The sequence below is a fragment of the Perognathus longimembris genome, chromosome 3 (genome assembly GCF_023159225.1).
Source record: "Perognathus longimembris pacificus isolate PPM17 chromosome 3, ASM2315922v1, whole genome shotgun sequence".
NCBI lineage: Eukaryota > Metazoa > Chordata > Mammalia > Rodentia > Heteromyidae > Perognathus > Perognathus longimembris.
In genome coordinates, this window is record NC_063163.1 from 18302514 (window position 1) to 18318801 (window position 16288).

Here is a 16288-nt window from a genome sequence, read left to right on the forward strand (position 1 = left end):
TATTTTTATACATTTAACCCTTAAGATAAGCAAAATTCTTGCTCGAAAAAATTATTCCAGGTAGCCATTTGGTTTGTATCAGGAGAAAACAAACCTCTAAAAAGTTTAGTGTCTGCCAAGTCGGAATCATTAGCTCAAGTCAGTGAATCTGGTATGCAACACATTTCACAGTGACTGTTTACAACTCCTGGAAAGCCTCTTCTCCCATGTTGCGCCAAATGTGTTTCCAGGATTACCCTTAGGTGTGGTTTTCCCTTTTTTATTCATTTCTGGAGTAACTGTGTCACTGAACTGTTACTGAATAATTTCTGCTTCTGACCTCTCCAATGGCTTTCATTTTAATTATTCATAAGTCCTTCCAGAATATTTTCAGAGAGCTCCATCCGTGGAAGTTCTGGAGATGGAAAATCCAAGGGAGGAAAAGATTGGGTATTGGAATGTCCTTGGCCTTCCTGGCATTTGCCGCAAATGTCTGCCAGATTGATGAGACTGCGGCAGTCTCTGCCTGTGGTGGTAAGCTCTACAACTCAGACTTTTCTACAAAGTCAGCATCTACGTCCAGCTCCTTGTCTACTGGGCCTTTCAGAAGTCTAGCCCTTTCTGCTTTCAGTTGTTTATTTTCTTTCCTTAATCTTTCATTCTCAGCCACAAAGAACTCCACATGCCTCTTCAGTTCTGCAGTTGTGGTTGCCTGCTCCTCTATAATTGTTTTTGTCATCTTTGGGGGCTTTGCTTCCTATACATGATTGTGGTGGTTCACTCTTCTGCTGAAGCAAAAACAGTAGTGTGTCTGGATCTCTGTCAAAGACCCCATGAATTTCAGGGAGGTGTTTCTCCCTCTGGCCCTCCGCATCCTCAGCAGAGGGTTTGTGAGATGCCTGAAGATGGGTAGCCACGTCCTTGTTTGTGTTCTGCTGAGCTTTCAACCGCTCCTAACGCCTTACCCCTTTCCACCTCTGCTGGATAAGGAGGAGCTGCTTCATGTGGCTCTCCCTTTGCAATTCCGGTGATAAATGAGCCTGCTCAGACTGTTGTCAGCTTCATGGCCTCCCAAAGATATGCTGCAGCCTTTTTGTGACAAGAAATAGCCTCTTCGTGTGTTTCCCCGAAGCTAAGAAACGGTCTGCTCTTCTGTTCTGTTGATGAGCGAGGTTCAGCGGTCCTTCCAGTACTTCCAGAGTCCCCGCCCGGGGTAAGCGGCGGCCTGAGAAAGAGAAGCAGCAGCGCCGGGGCACATGGAGAAGAGCTGGAGGAGAAGGTGATGCGGGCGGCGCAGACCTGGACTCCGCTCTTGCGTCCTGTGAGCCGGGGGAGGGCGCAGTGGGAACAACTCCCTGCCCTGACGCCATGTGGGGGGCCCGCCCCCTGCGCCTTCGCCTTCACCACCACCAAGCACGGCGTCATGGCGTCACGCACGGCGTCATGGTGTCACGCACGGCGTCATGGCGTCACGTACGGTGGAGGCTGGTTCAAGGTGGGAATGAGGGCGAGGAGTGGGTGTTATGATTATTAATTTTCCTTTTTATAATTCTTATAAAATCCAGTTAATTTTTCTTTCACACAAATATGGGTCCTCTGGACTGTGGGACTCATGGGTATAAGCTGTGTGATGCAGACCTGCATGAGCTATCTCGTTATTGGGTGATTGGGCCACGATCATGACTGTTAGGTAATATAGTAGTTCTCTCTGCAACATTTTCAAGAACTCCATGATCATTATTATTGTGACTGCACTACACTCCACACCACTTTGAGTGATTGATGACACACTTGACTCTGGGATACTATTAGGTCATCATCTTTATTTCAGTAGTTCAAAGCTGTCTGCCTACTTATAGTATTATTCACAGAATGAGAGAGACAAGAAAGCATTGCTAAAAAGAGAAATATTGTCATATATAGAAAGTGTTCTATATACCAAGTGTCCTGTTCAGAAATTAATTTGAATTTCATGACCATCATTTACAAGTTCCAAACCATTTATTGAGCCATTCTTCAAGGATTTGCTCTGCAGAATACTAAACGTAGCCTATGAACTGCTTGTTGCTGTGGCAATTACTCCAATGTCTGTCTCTTCAGCAAAATGAAACTTCAAAGTGTCGTGATAAATTTTTCAAATTCTTAACTACTGCTTGTAATTTGCTTCATGCAAACCCTGGCTCTGAATTAAATGTTGACTCTACATTGCCCTTGGATATTTGATCTGAGTCTTTGAGTCTCCAATAAACACAAACAACATTTTTTCCCTTTCTCTCTTTCTTTCTCTATCTCTTTTCTTCTCTCCCTCTCTTTCTCATGTGCCTCTCTTTCCTTCTCTCATGTGTGTGAATGCTTGCACATACACATACACACACACAAACACAATGAACAACAATGATATCTCAAGCTTGCACAATAAAATTGTATCAACAACAAAGAATAGACTAAATTAACATCAAATTTTATAAAATTAAAGCAATATTATGTGAGTATTGGTTCAGAATTTATTGTACTATATTTGTAACAATTTTACATGTATTTTTGAGTAATTTTCACAAAACATCTACACAACTAGGATTTCTTCTTTCACTTTTTGCTAATAATGAGATTTTAACTAAAGATTCACACTTACTAGGCTGATTTACCCTGAATACTGAGCCACAACTCCAGTTATAGCAACAATTGCTAATTTACATTACAAAACCTCCATCAGTAAGCATTAGAATCATATAGCAATATTGTTTTGTCATTTTCTTCATGAAGGAAAAGATTTTGATTTTTTTATGAAAAGGAAACATGGGTATATTTTATGTTTTTCTGTCACAAGCAAAACAGAAGTACAACATTTATAAGAGTAATTTAAATCTGTTTTATTTTGTCCTCAATGTACCATTGAAATTTATGAAGAAAAATATACTTGTGTTTCAAATAAATGTCCTTTGCGGCTTACATAATTCTCATATTCTTTGTAAAAACTCTGGTGGAAATTTAAAATTCATATTCCTATTGTATAGTCCTCACGAAAGATTTTGTTTAAATCTAAAAATATGCAGCTACTGATATTTCCCACTAGTGCTGCAAGTTAGGAATGAAGATATCCAAGGCTAGATCATTACCTTCTTTTTTTGAGTGGTTAAGACTTAGCTTACTAGAGACATGCATATTTATAAATCTGACCTTACTAAAACAGGTCACAGAAATACCTCCAACAGGGCACTTCTGTCCTACAAGAAAAATGTAATTCAGTTTCTGGGTGAACAAAGATTTCCAAATTCTGTCTCAAGAAATTCAACCAACACACATCTTCCTTGGAACAACCATAGGAAAAAAACAATATAATTTATCCTCATAAGAAGTTTGAGGAAACAGGTCCACTATGTGAAACATGTACTTTTGGAAAGCAGTTGTGGTATGCTACTAATTCAGGAAGTCTGACATGAATGTATTCACTTAAGTAACATGTTTCATTTTAGCATTGGAAATTGAATCAAAGGCATTGCATTGCTAAACAAATTCTCCACCACTTGAGCAAAAACTCTATGCATTTTGTGTTCATTTTGCTTTGAGATAGGGTGATAATAACTTCATTCAATTTCACATTTTCTTTCCAATTCTTCTGCCTCTTCTTCTAATGCAGCTAGGATTTACAGAATACTCCCCTACGTCCATCCATATTAGCTGTGATGTTAATTGACTGGTTTGGGTTACTTCTGAAACTGAAATTGACCAAAAAATAAATAGAAATAAAGTATAAGATGGAGGCCAACTAGACTAAGGAAAATGAGACCTGGTGAAGGCAACTCAGAAGCTCGCTCTTGGGTAAGAAATGTGCCCTTACCTCAAGACTTAACATTTCTAAAAATGTGGGCTCAAATCACAAACAACCAGAATGGTAAACAAAGAGCCAGGAACATAGAAAGTGTAACAACACCAAGAATGATTAAGAGCAAATATAAATACCTGAATTTATATATGTTTAAATCAGACTAGTTTGCCTTTATCATATGCATTTCCTTGATGCCAAAAAATCTTTTTGCTGGGAATATAGGTATTTTCTTTATAATTGAGGTGTAAATTTATATCAAGTTAATATTAGTATTGTCTATAGATAGAGGTGATAATATGGTGAAGGATTGACAAGTCATTACAAGATATGATATTAATACTAATGTATAATTTGTAGCAAGATTTTAGGAGAATAGTTAGAAGGATTTTCTAGAATGACTTTTCCTAATTCTTTTGCATACACACTATTTGTGTATTTGTTCTTTCAAATATCTTTTCTTGGGCCTGGGGATATGGCCTAGTGGCAAGAGTGCTTGCCTCATATACATGAGGCCCTAGGTTCAATTCCCCAGCACCACATATACAGAAAATGGCCAGAAGTGTCGCTGTGGCTCAAGTGGCAGAGTGCTAGCCTTGAGCAAAAAGAAGCCAGGGACAGTGCTCAGTGCCTCAGGCCCTGAGTCCAAGCCTAGGACTGGCCAAAAAAAAAAAAAACTATATATATCTTTTCTCACATCCTGAGATAGCAAGTGAGTTGTAAAGATGGAAGATAGAAAAGCAAAGTGACTGAAAATTTTTGCATGGCAAAAAATAATGACAATATGAATATCCTTTAAAAATAATGTCCATAGGAATGATCTCTGCTTGAATTGATATAACATTTACAATGCTTACTAATAGATTCCTGGGGTGAATTAAGTCTTTCCCTAATCAGAAGAAAACATGAAGGTACACCCAGGTATCAGTAACCCTGCTGCCCAAGGAAAGAACAATATGAAGTATGATAATAGATATACACTTAAAATTAAATGTTAGGATAACATTACATGGAATCTTTCATATATGAGACTTAGATAATAAAATTGGACAAAACAATATTTCCAAGAGCTCTGTGTAAAGCAGGATGGAAGTTCCACTTTAACAATATTAGGTCTGAGCAGAATAGGAAAGTACAAGAGAAGAAATGGAATTTGAAGAGAGTACGAAAGAGTTGAAGACCAGTCGAGGATTTTTAACTGTTCATTTTAAACTGTTCTTTCTGAAGATGAGCAGTGTTCAGATAGTTATACATACAATTATATCCTGATATTCTGCACATAATACATAGGCTTTGAAAATCATGTTACAAAGATGGAATAAAATAAGAGACACAGAGGTAAAAGTCTTCTCAGTGTCATGAACATTATTTCAGTGGAGTAGCAGAACATTACAGAAACTGCTGGTTTGGGAACTCACTAGGGCTAAATTAAACATTTCTGAAAATAGTTCCCTTCTACTGAATGTTCAAGAAAAACCTACTATTGCTCTAAGTGTCTGAGGTGGATAAGATCCTGGAATTATTATGTTAAATTTATTAAGTTGATATTATAACCATACTCACCTAATAGATTCTGAAAGACAGCCATGTAGTTTTGTTTTTTTTTTAACTTTAACTGGGGTTATATAGCTAAGGAAGCATTGTGTTAGACTGAATCTATAGTTCCTACACCAAGAGGCTCAATTATACTTTTTGAATTAAATTAATCCCCACACTCCACATATTATAATTAATCCCCACACTCCACTAGTCTATGTGTTTACTATTTTAAAAATATAAGTTAATTACTACATACAATTCACTTTCTATATCTAGAAATAATCTCATTTGGCCTCACTACTTATATCCTAATGCTTTAATATATCTTTAGCAATTTCATTGGCTTCTCCATGATTATTCTTTAAAATCACAAGCTAGTAAAGCTTGGTAGTCCATTTTCTCTTTCCCATTTCACCTAACAAGTGAGATCAAACATAAGTTAATTGAAACTTTTTAGTACTCAAAATGGCTTCCTTTATTTCCTCGTAGGAAAAAAAATAACACCTTGCTTTTTAAATCACCTTCATTAGCCTTAACCCAATAAAACTCAAAAATGATTTAAAAAAGACAAAATCCTTTAAGTAAATTATTTTACTCAAAATTATCAAATCTGATAAAGTATCTGACATTTACTGAGCCTCAGGTTTGCGAGCTCTTTTTTTTTTTTATAAGCTAAAGGTTTTAACACTATGATAATGGTAAAGGCATCACCACGCCTTGAATGCATATTGTTCCTGAGCTCATATCTATTCTATATGTCAACATGCATTTACCATATGCATGATGAAGCAATCCATATGATAAATTATATGCCTGAGGAAACTTTGCCTATTTTCAAGATAAGCATTTCTCTTAAGCAATGTAAAGAGGGACGTTAATGTGTGAACAGGTACTTCTTTTTTTTTTTTTTTTTTGGCCAGTCCTGGGCCTTGGACTCAGGGCCTGAGCACTGTCCCTGGCTTCTTCCCGCTCAAGGCTAGCACTCTGCCTCTTGAGCCACAGCGCCGCTTCTGGCCGTTTTCTGTATATGTGGTGCTGGGGAATCGAACCTAGGGCCTCGTGTATCCGAGGCAGGCACTCTTGCCATTAGGCTATATCCCCAGCCCCTGAACAGGTACTTCTTGATGAACCATTTGTAATAAATTTTTCAATAGCTTACTTGTTTATTTACACAAACCTCAGGTATTAGATTCAATGGCTAATAAAAATAGCTCTCATATTATTAGGAAATGCCAACTAATGAAAAAAGAGATCTTTGTTGTGCATTAATCTTTAAACCTTTATTGTACATCATTCCCATGTATAATATCACAGATAATCCTCCATATTATTTCTTTCCAATTTTATATTTCATGGAGAAATCAATATTTTCATTACCTCCACAAGAATAACTGGCACTAGGCTATGCATATTCTAGTGTGGTTCTATAAGTTCTGATCACACAAGATCATTTGATTAATTTTGATAATAACTAATTGTAGTTTGCAACAAATTATCCAAGCAAGGTCATCTCTCAGATGGCGATAATAAACATCATAATTTTAATTGTAAATTTAATGACATTTCTCACAAAACTTTTGTTATATATTTATTTACTTATATACTTATGTATTGAAGATACTACTGTGATTTTTTTCTGACTGTTCTTGCTAAAGAGAGATTTAAAAACAACATAAACAAACTGTTTAAATGAATTTCATTTCAAGAAGTTGTCAGTACTTGTTGACGAATGACTTAAGTAAATGTCCAAGGCATTGATTATAATTTGTTTCCCATTTGCTTAACTTTTGTTCTATCAGATGATTTATCATTAATATCTATGCAATAATAACAGTATTGTTAGTACTACAATAATACTAAAATCACAGTAAAATAATATAGGAGACATATTTTTGACGATTCTGGTTATGAAATATCCTAATTTAGGAAATAGAGCTACTTAAAAAAAATGTGAGTGACAGTACAGTACGTTCTCACAGGTACCAATACCAAGAGCTAGGGACTGGAAAGAAGAAAACTAGTCTCCCTTTCTATTTCAGAGAGCAGTTAAATATACTAAGTGGAGGGACACTTCTCTCAGCTCTAACCTTCAGAGTTCCGTTTTTCCTATAAGAGTCAGTCACTACTGTTGTAATATTGATGACTGTAAAATTGAAGTCATTATTCATGTCTTCCTACAGGAAAAAAAACAGAGTTTCTGCTTTTAACAGCAAGACTACTTTGCCAGCGTACAGAATACACTTCTCTAGGAATTGAGGTGGGATGCAGATTAGAAAAATTGCTGAGTCAATTAGATTTAAAAAGCATTTAATAAACTTTAACTCTATTTGAAACTTATCATAGGAAATGTGTCCAGTAGAAATATGAGCAAGATGTGTCTTTGGCCCTCAAGAAGAGTGGTTCAGGAATAGACACACTCCAAATTAAAGAAAATTGGTTCCAACCATTGATCAGCACTGACTAATTTTATAATATATATGCAGACAATAGAAGTATAAAAAATGGGTTTGAAAGTTCATTTTTGGTTTTCCAAGTGTTAATGATATTAAATATAAGAACTGATGAAAATTATAAAAGAATTTGATGATATGAGAAATAAGAATTTGAGAGCAAGGAGAATTAAGAAAAGCTTATTTCTGGAGGTGGAGATTTTAAAATGTAAAAAGGGTTTGATGAAGAAGATTAAAGAAAGTGCATTCCAGATGTAAGTGTGTTTACCTATAAAGAAATACAGAGCACATTTGGTGAATAAAAGAAAACAATCAGGTAAGGTAGTTTATATTCATAATACTCCCCTTGACAGACATATAACTTGAGAAAATTTTTGATGATATGCATTGCATAAATGATCTTTTCTTTCCACTGAGCAATTTCACTTTCTATCTCTTCTTTTTTCTTCTGGTTTTCACTAACCTCATCGAATCATCTGGGGAAGGTCTCTCTGTTAGTGTTTTCTACAACTATTGCAGGTATAATGAGGCTTGCTGCTCTGCCCCACCATGTGCTAGGCACCTCCACATATTATGATGCATATTTCGGGTATTTCTGGAGAAAATAGCAAACACCTGGAGCAGAAGTGCTCCTTTCTGTTATGTACTCACAAACTTACGAAAAAAATATAATGAAATGTTAATGCATAGAGTAAGCACAAAAAGGAATCTAAACTTTTATGGGTCAAAAAAGAAGAAAGGAATTCTGTAACACAATGACACAAAATATGAGACATTCATGAGATACATACAGATCAAGGTGATAAACTTAGGTATAAGAACTTTAAAATTCCCACTGATGCTAATTTGTCAGCATTAATTCTGATGTGCTGGAAATCTGCAAGCACCTGAACCCTGGAGCTCAGACATATTGCCCTTGCTTAATGGAAAAAGTTGGGTTATAAAAGATAGTGGCTCAGACTGTACCTTGGAAATTTGTTATAATCCCAGTGTCAAAGTAAATGAACTGAAAGTCATCTTTAGGGAACTTAAACAAAGAATAAATTTGATTTCTGTTATAAATTCCATCTTTGGAACAAAGAAATATAGACATTGATGTGAGCTGGGTATGGTGGCAGTTAACTGAAACTACAGCTACTTAGAAAGTGGATACAAGAGAATCTCAAGAATCTAGTCTAGGCAAAGTCAGGGAGAGTCAAAAATAAAATAGAAGCAATGACTGTGAGGATGGTTCAAGTGGTAGAGTATTGAAGTAAGCTGGAGTTTCAAACTGCAGTACCAATGAGCCAAGTAAGTGCTTCAGTTCTCAGAACTGAAACCTAACTGACTAATTAATTAAAATAATTAATATGATCCTATGCATATACATTCCTAAACCATGCCAGAATATAAGCAAAACTCTTACATTTTATTACATTGTAGTAAAAATATCTGAAAACCTACTGTCCAATCATGTTGTCATTTACTTTTTCAGATGTACTAAGACCTTCAACATGCTAGACAAGTGCTCTATCACCAATTTACATCCTAAGTACATCTTCACTATTTCCAGGAATATTGTAGATACTATATCTGGAGAAATTCTAATAACAGCAAACAATAAAACACTGAGGGTTACTTAAGTATTTTTGTGGTACAGATCTATCCTGGTGAAAACTTTAACAGTATATTGACTGCATTAAAATTATTTTTTTAAAAAATGAAAAAGAGCAAGATGGTTGAGTTCTGAAACTTTTGAAACTTGTAGTTATCCTGGAGATAACTATTGTTGAAGGGCTCACATTGCAATAAACAGAAATTAACAAGAAAATATATTCTTAAAAAATGTGATTTCAGAAGAGAATCCAAAAGACTAAGTTTATCTAGCAGTTTACATTAATGAATGCAAAAAAATTACTCTCTGTAGATTCTACATGAGTAAGAAGTCAATGTCATGTAAAGGAATCATCCTAAAAGAAATTACTTCATATCACTATACTGAAAAAGAGAAACACTTGAATTTGTTGAAGTGATGGATGGAATATAAATTTTAGCAATGGATCTCTATTCCTGACAAGTGAAAATTCTTATTGTTGTATAAGTGCTATATTGTGATTGATCTTCTTGGAATATAAAATTCAAGTAAGAAAGAAGTAATTAAGACAATGAGCTCTAATTTTAGTATAGGACTTAAGTACATTGGAAAAATTGAAACATTTGTTTATATTTCAAAATTAGCTTAACATAAGCTGTGGGGGTTCATTGTTGCATTTATTCACATGTTTACAATTATACATTCTTTCATTCACTCTTTCCACCTTCACCATCCCACAAAGGGTTTCATTGTTTTTGTTCTATTTTCATTGAGATGAAAACTGAGGTTGAAGGTATTCATTGTTTTTCATCATCCTGTCTAGCTTAACCCTCTTCTTTTATTTCCCATCCCCTATAAAGCCTGTTTCTCCTTCCCACTCATTCCATCCTCTTAATGGTTAGTACTTTTCATTGAGGACCTTTATGCTGTTTTCATAGACAGAAGCAATCTATTTCATAATTATTCACCCTCTTTTTTTTCCTTGTCCCCTTTCCTTCTACTAATTAATCTCCTAGTTTGAACCATGTTCTAGGTTTATCCATAAGGATATATGTGATATATATGTGTGTGTATACATATCTACGGATATCCACTTTTCTTCCTTACAGACATGTATACATAAATGCATATATGTATGGATACATACATCTACATCTACCTATGCACATGCATTTATGTGTAGCTGTAGATATGTGTGCACTTTCCCCTTGCTGAACTATAATGAACAGCAGGAATTGACTTTTGTCTCCTTAAGAAATTCTGGCACCTACTTACATCACCTTGATAATCTCTTCCCTCACCAGTGTAATTCTTGCAGGGCTAGGAGTTATAAAAATTACAAAGGCACTGAAATCTCAAGTGTGAATAGCCTCTTAGTAATTTGCAATTCTTTGCTTTCAGAGTCTTTTTCTTAAACTAGCAGTTTCCTGTTTCAATGACTGTTTTAATACAACAGATCATTTGTCAGGAGTTCAAACCTCTCTGATGGGAGACAGACTGTTAAAGGATCTAAATTCCAATTAAATGCACTGCTGAACTCTATTCTTTCATTGGAAAAACTGGGAATAAGAACCTCAGTGACTTAAAAGATGTCTTGATGGATAAAACATGCTCCTTAACTTTTAAATACTTAACTGGAATCAAAAGATATTTGAATAGTAATTAATTTGTGAGATAGACTTATAGTTAAATATTTTTTACACTGATTCTTACAGTGTATGTATTGTTATGCCCAAGTCCTCGCAGACCACCAAGAGACCACCGAGACGTTCCGAAATGCAAAAGCAAGGCAAGGCTTTATTAGGCGAGCTGCAGCCCGGACCTCGTCCTACACACCGACACAGCGGAGGTTAGGAGGAAGGCCACGAGCAGAGTTTTACATGGGTATTTAAAGGAAAAAATCACAAAGTTACATAAACCAGGTGCAGGCAGGATTGGGGTGTGAGGACAAATCTGATCGACATGAGCCAGGTGTAGGGTTGGGGTGTGAGGACAAATCTGATTGACTCGGGGCTAGAGGGTCCCTAAAATTGGTCTGACGACATTCCAGGGTGGTTAAAGTATCTGGAACATTACTGGACCGGTTGGGTCATCCGGGAAATGGGTTTTTATGACCTGCTGGTTTCGGCATAATCATCCGCACAAACAACTTGATTCCTGGAATCTGTACAATGCCTGGTTAGTTTCACCATGAACAAGTTATTTCCTGGGTTTTATGTATGTGCTGGGTTATTCTTAGCTTAACACAAACAACAAGATGGTTGCAGTTTCAAGATGGAGTTGTCCTAGTCTTTCAGTATTATTGCATCTGTTCAATTATGTAGGTCATCTGAAGAAGTAACAGAGTAACATTATAATATTACAAGCCACAAATAATGACCCTCTATATAAGTTTTCTTCCCATTGATGAAAAGTAAAGAGGTTGAATTTGGCTTCTGCTTCCATGAATGGAGATTTCAGATGCAACGCTTTAAGGCCAGAAATCAGAACATCAGTGATACAAGGGGACAGTGATGAGATGAGACAAAATCAGCGCCTGATATTTGTCAGGTGCTATTTAAAAGAAAAAAAAAACTTTCAGTAAATATTTGTAGTTATTGAGAAATCACTTCAATACAATTCAAAATATCACAATGCAATTTAGTTTTACTATTGATTACTTTTTCTTAATTACTAACTTTTGTGCCAATCTTGAGACTTGAGAATAGGGCCTGAGTGCTGTCCCTAAGCTTCTTTTGCTCAAGGCTAGAACTATACTGATTGAGTCACAGCTCTATTTCTATCTTTTTGGCTGATTATTTGGAGACAAAAATCACATGGACTTTCCTTACCCAGACTGGCTTTGATATTCAGGCTTCAAAACTTAGCTTCCTGGTAGCCAGCATTAGCGTCAAGAGCCACTGGAGCCCTGCTTAATTGCTAATTTTTAAAGAAAAATAACAACTTTGAAATAGAATGCCATGCTAGGTGTCAATGGCTGAGCATGAACTAAGGGTCATGATTCAAAGCCAGAGCAAACAGACAAATCTGCAAAACATAAACAATTAACCAGCAAAATGACATAAAGAGGTGTGACATCAGGGGTAAGAGCATCAGTTGTGGCTATAAAAAGCTCAGTAGGAGTGTAAGGCCAGGAAGGAAGGAAGGGAGGAAGGGAGGAAGGGAGGAAGGGAGGAAGGGAGGAAGGGAGGAAGGGAGGAAGGGAGGAAAGGAGGAAGGGAGGAAGGGAGGAAGGGAGGAAGGGAGGAAGGGAGGAAGGGAGGGAAGTAAGGAGGGAAGGAGGAAGGGAGGGAGGAAAAGAAAGAAAGGAGGAGGGAGGGAGGAAGCGAGGGAAGGAAGGAAGAAGGAAGGAAGGAAGGAAGGAAGGAAGGAAGGAAGGAAGGAAGGAAACAAAAAATACTTCCTCTGATATTCACAGGAGATATTTTTAGTACAACTTTTAAATTCAGTCTCCTGAATTGTGAGATGGCCCACATACTGGGGGCAGGTCATGCTCCATGGTAAACAGCAAGATTCCTACCACTACAGCTTATAACTAATCATTCAGACTGAGAACATCAGAGCAGTGTAATGAATCAGTCTCCTCAATCAAAAGAGTTCTACCAGAGCGATTGGCTGAGTGTGTGTGTGTGTGTGTGTGTGTGTGTGTGTGTGTTTTATGAAGAAGAGAATAGGCTGAAGTAGTAAAATACTGAGCCTGCATTTGTACTGAACACAGGTATAATATTTTGCCAATTTAATTTGCTAATTTAATACAGTCAAACTCTGAACCTCATTTATCACCAACAATGTTCTAGAGGATTAGTTTCCAAACACTGTTCCCACCTCCCCCCACCCCACTTTGGTGATTTGCTAACAAAGCAAGTGGTTGATAATTGGGATATTCTCAACCCAACACCTCTACTTTTATTTGAGAAAAATAAAATATAATGAAATACTTGAAATATGAAATAGAAAGGGCATTTTCACTGCATTTTAAGAAGATAATGGCATATCTATGTGACAAGAGTTGATGGAAGAGCTGTGGAGCAACCAAATACTAGTTCACTATACTTATGCAGGTATGCAGTGACAATTATACAATAACACTGGTCAAACCACCTCAATACTATCAACATTTTTTAAGAACTCTGAACTATAACCTTAGCTTTAAAATTTACAATGTCTTTTTTTAAATTTTAGCCATATCCCTCCTTTTTTAAAGATGCATCCATATAATGCTATTGCTGGGTATAGCCAGAGCTTTGTTTCTTTGTGTAGAATCTGTGGTCGCACATTCTACTAGAATGGATAGCTTAAATCACCATTAGAACATAGTCAAAGAGCCAGTGAAATAAAACGGTAATGTATGAAATGATTTTCATTTTCTACAATTTAATGGAAGGGCAAGTATTCTGTAAAATTTTTGTGAAATGCATTTGTTTTTTTCTTTTGTAAATCTTCCCTTTGTTGTAAGTACTTCACTTCAGGAAAGGAGATAACACTGGATGAGAAAGTATTCTTCCCTGGTGAAGAATCAGTTGGAGTATTTTTAGCTTGTCCTATTTCTTCGATCAGCATACAGATACATAAACACACTCAAACGAGTATTTCCTTTACTTATACAACATTTTTAACCAAATAAAACTGTTAATAAGGGTAAAGCAGAGATATAAATTGACTTTTACTGGAAAAATTGTTCTGATTGAAAAGTGATGGTTTTGCTAACCATGGATAACATTTCTGCATATCTGTGTTTTTGTAACAGGGTCAGGGGAGAGAAAAGCAGGTAAAATCCATCCTATGAATTTGTGTACTCAATTCACATCATTTTAATTTCTTTTTTATGGTAGATTCCTAGTCTATCTTTTATGGAATATAGAGATCATCCTGCCAGAGGTCAAGAGGTGAGATAAAATTGGCAATAGGAAAAAGTTCCATTTCCATGACTATTTTTTCCTCTTTAAATTTATCAAGAATTTCTTCAATAGCCAAATAGAAAAAGAAAATGTTTATAGTCTTATCCTTTCCCAAAGGCTTTGGGAATGTATGTTAGAAAATAACCAGAAAGATTAACATACAGAATATATATGTATAAATGGATGTAAACATATGATGCATGAAAGAAACATAAGTCAGAGATAGTATTAATATGTATATCCAACAGTGATAAAATATAGTACACATTTCCTAAAATGGACCACAAATTTGATTTGAACGTTTCCAACTGTCAAAGCATAGATCTGTAGAGAGATTTAGAATGTCCCTAAAGGGCTAGCAACAAACAGTTCCTCAAGAGAAGCACAGCTCTCCTGATGCTCACACTGCAATAAATGTGTCCTGCGGGCCCCATAAAGAAGACTCTTCCAAGTGGAGAGAAGTGATCGCTCAACCAGTGCGAGTGCCTATCCTGTGCGTGCGTTCGCTCCTCCCCAGTCGTTCTAAAGGATCGTAATTCTAGTTCAGTGACTTTGTTGGCAGAGGCCCAGCACTAATAAGGTATTTTATTATTTAGCAGACAATTTCTAGTTTTAAAAAAGGAGTGTATTTCTTCTTTTTGGCTGCCTATGTTTAAGGCTATAGCCATCCTTTTAATTCTCCAAAGGAGAAGAGAACACGAGTGCTATATGTTCCGCTTTTAAATAATTTAAGAATAGCTGCCACTGTTCCCGATTCAAATACACATTCATTAAGAATGTGCATTGTGCTTCTGCAGTTTACTAGGTACTAGGCTGCTGAAAGTGTAGGTGTTGTAACTGTGAATATAAAAAGCCAGCTCTTATGACCACAAAGGATACCAAGAGTACATAGATGTCTTTGCGTTTCTTCCTTGTGTGAAGAAAACATCATAACTTCGGAGGCCTTCATCATCCACTACCTTTCTCTGTGCCCTTGGAGCCTGAATCCAAGTCTTTTAGATAGTCTTTTTTTTTTTTTTTTTTTTTTTTTTTTGGCTTGGACTCAGGGCCTGAGCACTGTCCCTGGCTTCTTTTTGCTCAGGCTCCACCACTTGAGCCACAGTACCACTTCCAGCTTTTTCTGTTTATGTGGTGCTGAGGAATCGAACCCAGGGCTTCATGCATGCAAGGCAAGCACTCCACCACTAAGCCAAATTGCCAGCCCTCGAGAGAGAGTAAAGAAGGGAAGATTATGTCAGCTACTTGAAGACAGCATCAACTGACTTCATGCATCAAACCAACGTGATGGCTTCTATGAGGTAAGCTTTTTGACAGTGGCAATACAATCTCACCCCACAAACACACACTCACATACACCATGCCTTCTGAATTTCTCTCTATCTCTTTCTCTCTCTCTCCTCCCTCCTCTCTCTCCTCTCTCCTCTCTCTACCTTCTCTCCCCTCTCTCCCCCTCTCTCTCTCCTCTCTCTTCTTTCTCCTCTCCTCTCTCTCCTCTCCCTTTCTCCTTCCTCCTCTCTCCCCTCTCTCCTCTCTCTCCCCTCTCTCCTCTCTCTCCCCTCTCTCCTCTCTCTCCCCTCTCTTCCCTCTCTCCCCCCTCTCTCTCTCCTCCCTCTTCTTTCTCCTCTCTCTCCTCTCTCTCTCTTTCTCTCTCTCTCCTCCTTCCTCCTTTTCTCCATTTTACTATGGTCTGCAACTCTTTCTAATTCAATGGTACTCTACATTTCTCTATGCATATAATTACTGTCATATCTCATTTGTTTTTTCCCCAGGATCATACAAATGACAACTGATAGCACCAATAATGACAATAAAATAAAATAATGATAGCACCAAATAACTGATAATGACAAACAATGCCAAAAAAAAAAAAAAGGTGGCAGTATGAAGTTAATGAATAGTGAATAAACACTTTGGGGTAACTAACATCTACTTTGCTGGAGAATCCTCTCTCCTCATAAGGGCAGGAAAACACAGTGAAAGGGTTCAGTGTGTTTACAAAAATCACCTTGTTGTATATTTAAATGTT

At 36.7% G+C, this 16288-nt stretch overlaps 1 pseudogene; it reads right to left on the bottom strand.

The window, feature by feature from the left end:
- Positions 1-338: 338 nt before the first annotated feature.
- On the bottom strand, positions 339-1237 carry LOC125347847 (annotated as a pseudogene).
- Between the last annotated feature and the right edge of the window lie 15051 nt (positions 1238-16288).